At 34.6% G+C, this 6,310-nt stretch overlaps 1 pseudogene; it reads right to left on the bottom strand.

The window, feature by feature from the left end:
- Nucleotides 1-4,096: 4,096 nt before the first annotated feature.
- LOC101582179 lies at nt 4,097-4,858 on the bottom strand (annotated as a pseudogene).
- Nucleotides 4,859-6,310: the final 1,452 nt, after the last annotated feature.

Raw genomic sequence — 6,310 nt, 5'->3', positions numbered from 1 at the left:
TTTGTTCTAATGGTGTTTGTAAATAGGCTATCATGTCTGCATCTTGTACAGCAATTAACTACTAGGAAGAATGTATGCAATGTGTTAATTATTGACACTGTCCCACCAATTTGGTTTGAAACTGTCTCATTGCTATTTGTTTCTCAAAATTATGGATGAATTTCCTTATTTATTTATTTATTTATTTATTGATACAGGGTCTTGTTTGTACTTCAGACTTGTAGTGATCCTGCTGTTTCAGTCTCCTTAGTGCTTGGATTACAGGGGTGCACCGCCATGCCTAGTCTTGGGGTTGACATGGCATGTGGTACTGGGGATTGAACTCGGATCATTGCCATTGTCAGGCGGGTGCTTAGACGGTGAAGCTATCTCTCTAGCCCTGGCCTTGAACTTTAAAGATGATTTCCTAACCTTTGTAAATAGAGAGTGGAACATTAGAAAGCAGTTTGAGGAAAGCAACCAAACCTATGCTTAGAAGCTGAAATTTGAGTAGGTTTGATGGGTGTAGGTGAGGTCTATAATTTCCAGGGAAAGAATCATACATAGTACTCTAGTGAGTTTTCAGGAAAAAGCTCTCTCTGCTTTGCTTTTCCTAGGTTTTTCTTTCTTTCTTTTTTGACTCTTTAAAAAAACCCCAACAGATTGTTTTAATCAATTGCTCTAAGTTTAAGGACATCTTTTCACAAACAAATTAGTTTTGCAAATAGAGCAATTTATTCCTTGGCCACTAGCCATTAACTAAATACAATTGATTAGCATGGATATTTGGTTTTGTTCAGTGTTATTTCAAAATTAAATTTAGACTGGGTGTGGTGGCATACACTTGTAATCCCAGCACTTGGGAGGCTGAAAACAGGAAAATCACTACCAATCTGATCTGTGTAGTGAGACCCTGTAGATACTATAGACCCTGTACCCAATACATTAAAAAACAAAAACAAAATTAAAATTGTAATCTATTTGATTTATTATTCTCAGGACTTTTCAGAGGAAATAATCTACTACCTAAGTTCCATGAAAAAGCTCATTAACACTGTTCATATTTCATCTTCTATCATATTGTTTCCCTTTTATTTTCAGCTATGAAGAAACAGAGATCTTGTTCTCCTTAAAGCAAGACATCTATTGCTCTCTGTAGTGTGAGATTCACTTGAAAGTGAAGTCCTTAACCTATAAACCAAGGAAATTTGTTAAAGCATAATCAGATTTTCTCAGAATGCTGAGTGCAAAATGACACCAGGACTAGTAAACTCTAACGCCATACTCACTGTGCCTATGATTTGTCTTACTGTCTTGTGTAGGTACGTTTGCCTTCATGGTTGTCATCTTTTCATTCTCATTACCATTCCTATTTTCTCTGTGAGAGAAAATTAATTTAACTCTCCCAGAGAGTTACATCATTTTAAAAAGTCTTATTTTATTATTCTCTACTGTAGTTTTGAAAACATAAGTACTTAATTAAATTAATCTGAGATCAAGTAATGTACAGTTTGATGCTAGAAATCACTTCTTGGTGACCAGAGTCAACTATTTTAGGTAATTGAAGTGAATTTAGATATAATTTCAAATACAGTCAACTCTTTGCATCTATGGGTTTCATATCTAGATTCAAACCAGCTATGGGTCAAAAACATTTGAGCCAAAGTGGTGGCTCATATCTGTCATCCCAGCACTAAGAGACTGAGGCAGGAGAATCACTGTGAGTTTTTGGCAGACATGGACTGTGTAGTGAGTTCAAGGCCTGCCTGAACTATATAGCAATACTCTATCTCAAAAAACTAAAAACAAATAAAAATTGAAAAAATAGTTATATCCATACTGAACCTGTACAGAATTTTTTGGCCATTATTCTCTAAAATATATGATATAACAACTATTTATGTAGCATTTACATTGCATTAGGTGTTATAAATAGTCTAGGTAAGTTTTAAAGCATACAAGTGGAGGGCAGGGGAGATAGTTCGGTGGTCTAAGCAACTGCCTGGCAAGCACAAGGACCCAGGTTTGATCCCTGATACTGTATGCCATGCCGGCCTTGTGACAAGCTGGCCACTGAAACTGGCATGGTGGTGCATGCCTATAATCCCAGCACTGAGGAGACTGAGACAGGAATATCACTGTGAGTCTGTAGCAAAACCCTGTACCAAATAAATAAATGAATAAATAAATAAATAAAATAATAAAGTATTATCAAGTGAATGTGCATGACCTATGCTATTTTATATCCAGGATTTGATGGTGGATGGACTTTGGTATTGGGGAGGGGGATCCTGGAGCCAATCTCCAGCTGATATCCATAGACAACTGCACAGACTTCATTGTAACCGTGTATATACCACTTTCTATCCTAGGCATTTAATTTCTCTGTTATAATTCTGTACCTCATGTGGCTAATATGGCATATATCATACTGCATTTTCATTCATTGTTCAGGCACACTACTGGAATTCAGAGTAGGGTGGAGAACAAGTAAAAATAGGCTCAGACGCAGTCTGGCTGAGTTCAAATCCAAGTTCAACTACTTGCTATCTCTGTAACCTTAATCTTGGCTGACTTAATTTTCTTGGCTATGAAATAGAAACATATATAGTAGTATATCATCAATTCGAGCTAAATGGAAGAATATATACAGCTGGGTCAGTTCAAATTTTATGGGCCTAAGAACAGTTTTGTACTGGATTTTTCAAGGTAAAAACAAAATTTGGTATGAAAATAAATATATTAAATGAGGAAAGAATGACAAATTACAAAAAAATACAGAAAATTCTCAAAATACCTTACAAAAATTATCTGTTTACCATGCCTCTAAAATATACATTTTTTCTTTATTTGGCAATGTATTCTTTGATTACATTTTCATATAAAAGATTTTAACTATATCTATCATGATAATGATAATTTGGAAGAACTGAGAGCATTCTAACAATAGATGAGTTCATTCTCTTCAATAGATTATATACTAGATCATATAACATGCTTAAGTAAATGCAAAATAATTAAAATTATCCCATGCATATTAATCATATAACCATAGTACAATGAAATTGGAAATCAATGGCAAAAGAAACCAAAACTATAGCTTCACAGTCTCTGTTCTGTAAAATAATCTATTGTTAGAAAGCCCTCAGTGCACACAAATGAAATGACTCAGGCATTTTTATATGAAGTTGCAAGCAGAGGTCATATATTGATAAAAGTTCTTCCAAATTTACAAAAATTCTAAACATGTGTATGACACTATCATGAGTTGTGAAGAAAAAACAAACATTTCTAAACAGTTAAAAATAAAAGACAAATTTGAACTATGCCAAAAAATGATTATCTTTCTGTTATCATGCAAATGAGAAGAACTGTGTGTTCTGATGATGTGGGGTGGAACACTCTGAAAAGATCCACTATGCATGAAAAGGTTCAACAAGAAAGGTGTGGTTCAGTTCTGTCACTTCTTTGCTAATTCTTTGTCTAGTTGATCTATCTCTTTGTGACAGTGGGGAATTAAGGTCTTCCATTATGATTGTGTTATTTCTTATTTGATTTTTCATGGATATTAATAATTGTCATACATAGTTGAGTGCTCTTGTATTTGGTGTATAAATATTTATGATTGTTATCTCTTTCTTTTGAAGTTTTTCCCTGAAAAGTATGTAGCGACCTCCTTTATCTCTTTTGAACATTCTTGAAGTTCACATTGTCTATAAACCAAATAGCTATCCTTGTTTTTTTCTGAGTTCCTGTTGCATGGAAGATTATTTTTATTCCTTTGACTTTAGCCTATGAATTTCTTTTTTGAATTAATTATGTTTATTGTTTTACAACATGTTGTTCAATCTTTTTTCTTTTTTTTTTTAAATGAGTGGAATTAGTTGATTTTATTTTACACTAGGTGGTGGGCACAAATCAATCCTCTTTAATAAAGTTGACAATTAGCTTCACTCAGAACATTTTTAATAATGCACATTAAAAAAGTATTCATCTTACAAATTTTTCTGTAATCCAAATATACAACAGCTTGGAAAACAATGTTTAGAAAACAAAAGCCAATGTAAAAGGACAAATTAAAACAACTGCTATAGTACAAGTTTTTATGGCTCAGATTCTACAGTTTTCTTACTGTATCATCAATGTCAGAAGTTGCTCCTTCAGCTGGCTCCACTGCTCTGGATTTAAAGAAATACCTTTTCTTCCTGGTTTCATTTCACCTTCTGCATCCACCTGATATTCTCTACTATCAATTAGAACTTTCTCTTTAAAGTCTCGAACACTGAAATGTCTCAATTTCCCAATCTGAAACATGTTATCATCTCTGTTGCTGCTGCTCTGCTTAGAAGATGACAGAGCTTTTGAAGTTTCACAAGTTTTCTGCTTCTTTACAGGCTTTTCTGGAGCAACTTGCTTTTCTTTAACTTTTTTGTCAACCTTACTGTCAGAATCGTTGCCTGAAGAGCTTGAAGAAACAAGTTCCTTTGATTTAGGCTTTGCTCTGCTGCTGCAGTCAACAGCCCCTTGTTCGCTCAAGACTCCAATCTTTTTTCTTGATCCATTCTGCCAGTCTGTTTCTTTTGATTGGTGAATTGAGGCCCTTTATATTGATAGTTATAATTGACAGGTATTGACTTAACTTTGTCATGATATTTTCCTACTATTGATTCCATGCTTTCCCTCTGTTTAATTGCTTGCTTTACCTTGTTGTTTCATTCTTTTGTTATTCTTGGAATTGTGGTCATTTTAATTTTTGTCTAGAATATCTTTTAGTACTCTTTGTAGAGTTGGTTTTGTGGCCATGAATTTCTTCAGTTGCTCTTTGCCATGGATGTATCTTATTTCTTCATTAATTTTGAGAGAGCTTTGAAGGCTGCATCAATCTAGATTGGAAGTTGTTTTTTTTTTTTTTTTTTTTTTTTGGACTTGAAATACTGTACTCAAAGCTCTACTTGACTTGAGGGTTTGTGTTAAAAAGTCTTTTATGATTCTGGTGCATTTTCCTTTATAGGTGATTTGTTTGTTCTCTCCAACGGCTTTCAATATTCTGTTCTTGTGCTGAATTTCTGGAATCTTGATTATTATATGCCTTGGTGTAGTTTTATTTTGGTCATGGCTGTTTAGAATTCTATATGCTTCATTTATCTATATGTCAAATTCTTTTTTTTAACCCAAAATTTTCGGTTTATTATAGACTATGTTTGAACATGCACATCAACCATACACCACAAAATACTTCCAAAGTGTTGATCTACAAACTTCACAAATGCTTCTCTTTTTTGTCAGATGGTTTTGCAGCATACTAATGCTTATTTAAGAACCTGAAACCTGGCTCATACAAGAATTTTGCATTTGTAGGTTACTCCCTCAGAAGGGTATTCAGGAGCATTTTATGTCATGGCTTCTGAGGCTACAGGCGAGTGGGGCTCTGGCAACCCATGTCTTCAACATCCACACCACTGGTTGATGCCACTTCTCTGGCTTGCAGTGCAGTTACTAGGTATCATGTTTGATTCTGCAAAACTGTTTGCATCTTCTCAGATTCTACATCTGGCCAGATTCTTAGATTAACTTTTTAGCTCTGCTCTGTTGACAAACAGTACTTAAGTTTACAGGACTGACAACCCTAGCATCTTTTTGTTTTTGGCAGAACTGGGGATTGAACTCAGGCCTTTGTGCTTGCCAGGGAAGCGCTTATTCCAGAGCCATCTCCCTGGCCCCTAATATCTTTCATAAGCATTCATTTCCACATCTTTGATTAAATTAATTGTATGCTATAAATCTAATTGCTTTCAAAAGTGTCCTTAATCAACTCTGGCTGTGATGTATTTGTCTATAATGTACTCTTGAAAATTTTTTGTTTTTCCTGTCTGTGGAGAAGAACCTGACACACCAAGGACTTTCCTTCAGGACACACTTCAAAATTAAGGTAATCAGGGAGGTTGTACCAGAAGTTGCGTTAAATTTTCTCCACTATTTTTGGTATTTCAATGTATTTACTAAGTACTTTCTTTTTTTTTTTTCCAGAAAAGATTCAGATTTTCCAGTGATGGTTTATTTGAGTCCTTTGGCAATCAAGTCATGCAACAGCTGAATAAGGTACTTCAATGATCCTTAAGGGTGATACAGAAGGATATTTTGAGAAGGTTCCAGAGTGCTGGGATTCCAGGTATGTGCTACTGAGCAATTTCTCCACATCTTCATGAACACTTATTTTCCTTTTTAGAGCCACTGTAATGAAAAGGATGCACTAACTCCTTATACCGTTGTACTTCTTTTGTCTTTTTTTTTCTTTTGTCTTTTTGAGGCACTACATAGTGCAGGCTGGCCT

This window comes from Octodon degus, unplaced genomic scaffold (assembly GCF_000260255.1).
Source record: "Octodon degus isolate 3935 unplaced genomic scaffold, OctDeg1.0 scaffold00047, whole genome shotgun sequence".
Taxonomy (NCBI): Eukaryota; Metazoa; Chordata; class Mammalia; order Rodentia; family Octodontidae; genus Octodon; species Octodon degus.
This window is presented reverse-complemented; position numbering and strand designations above follow the sequence as displayed.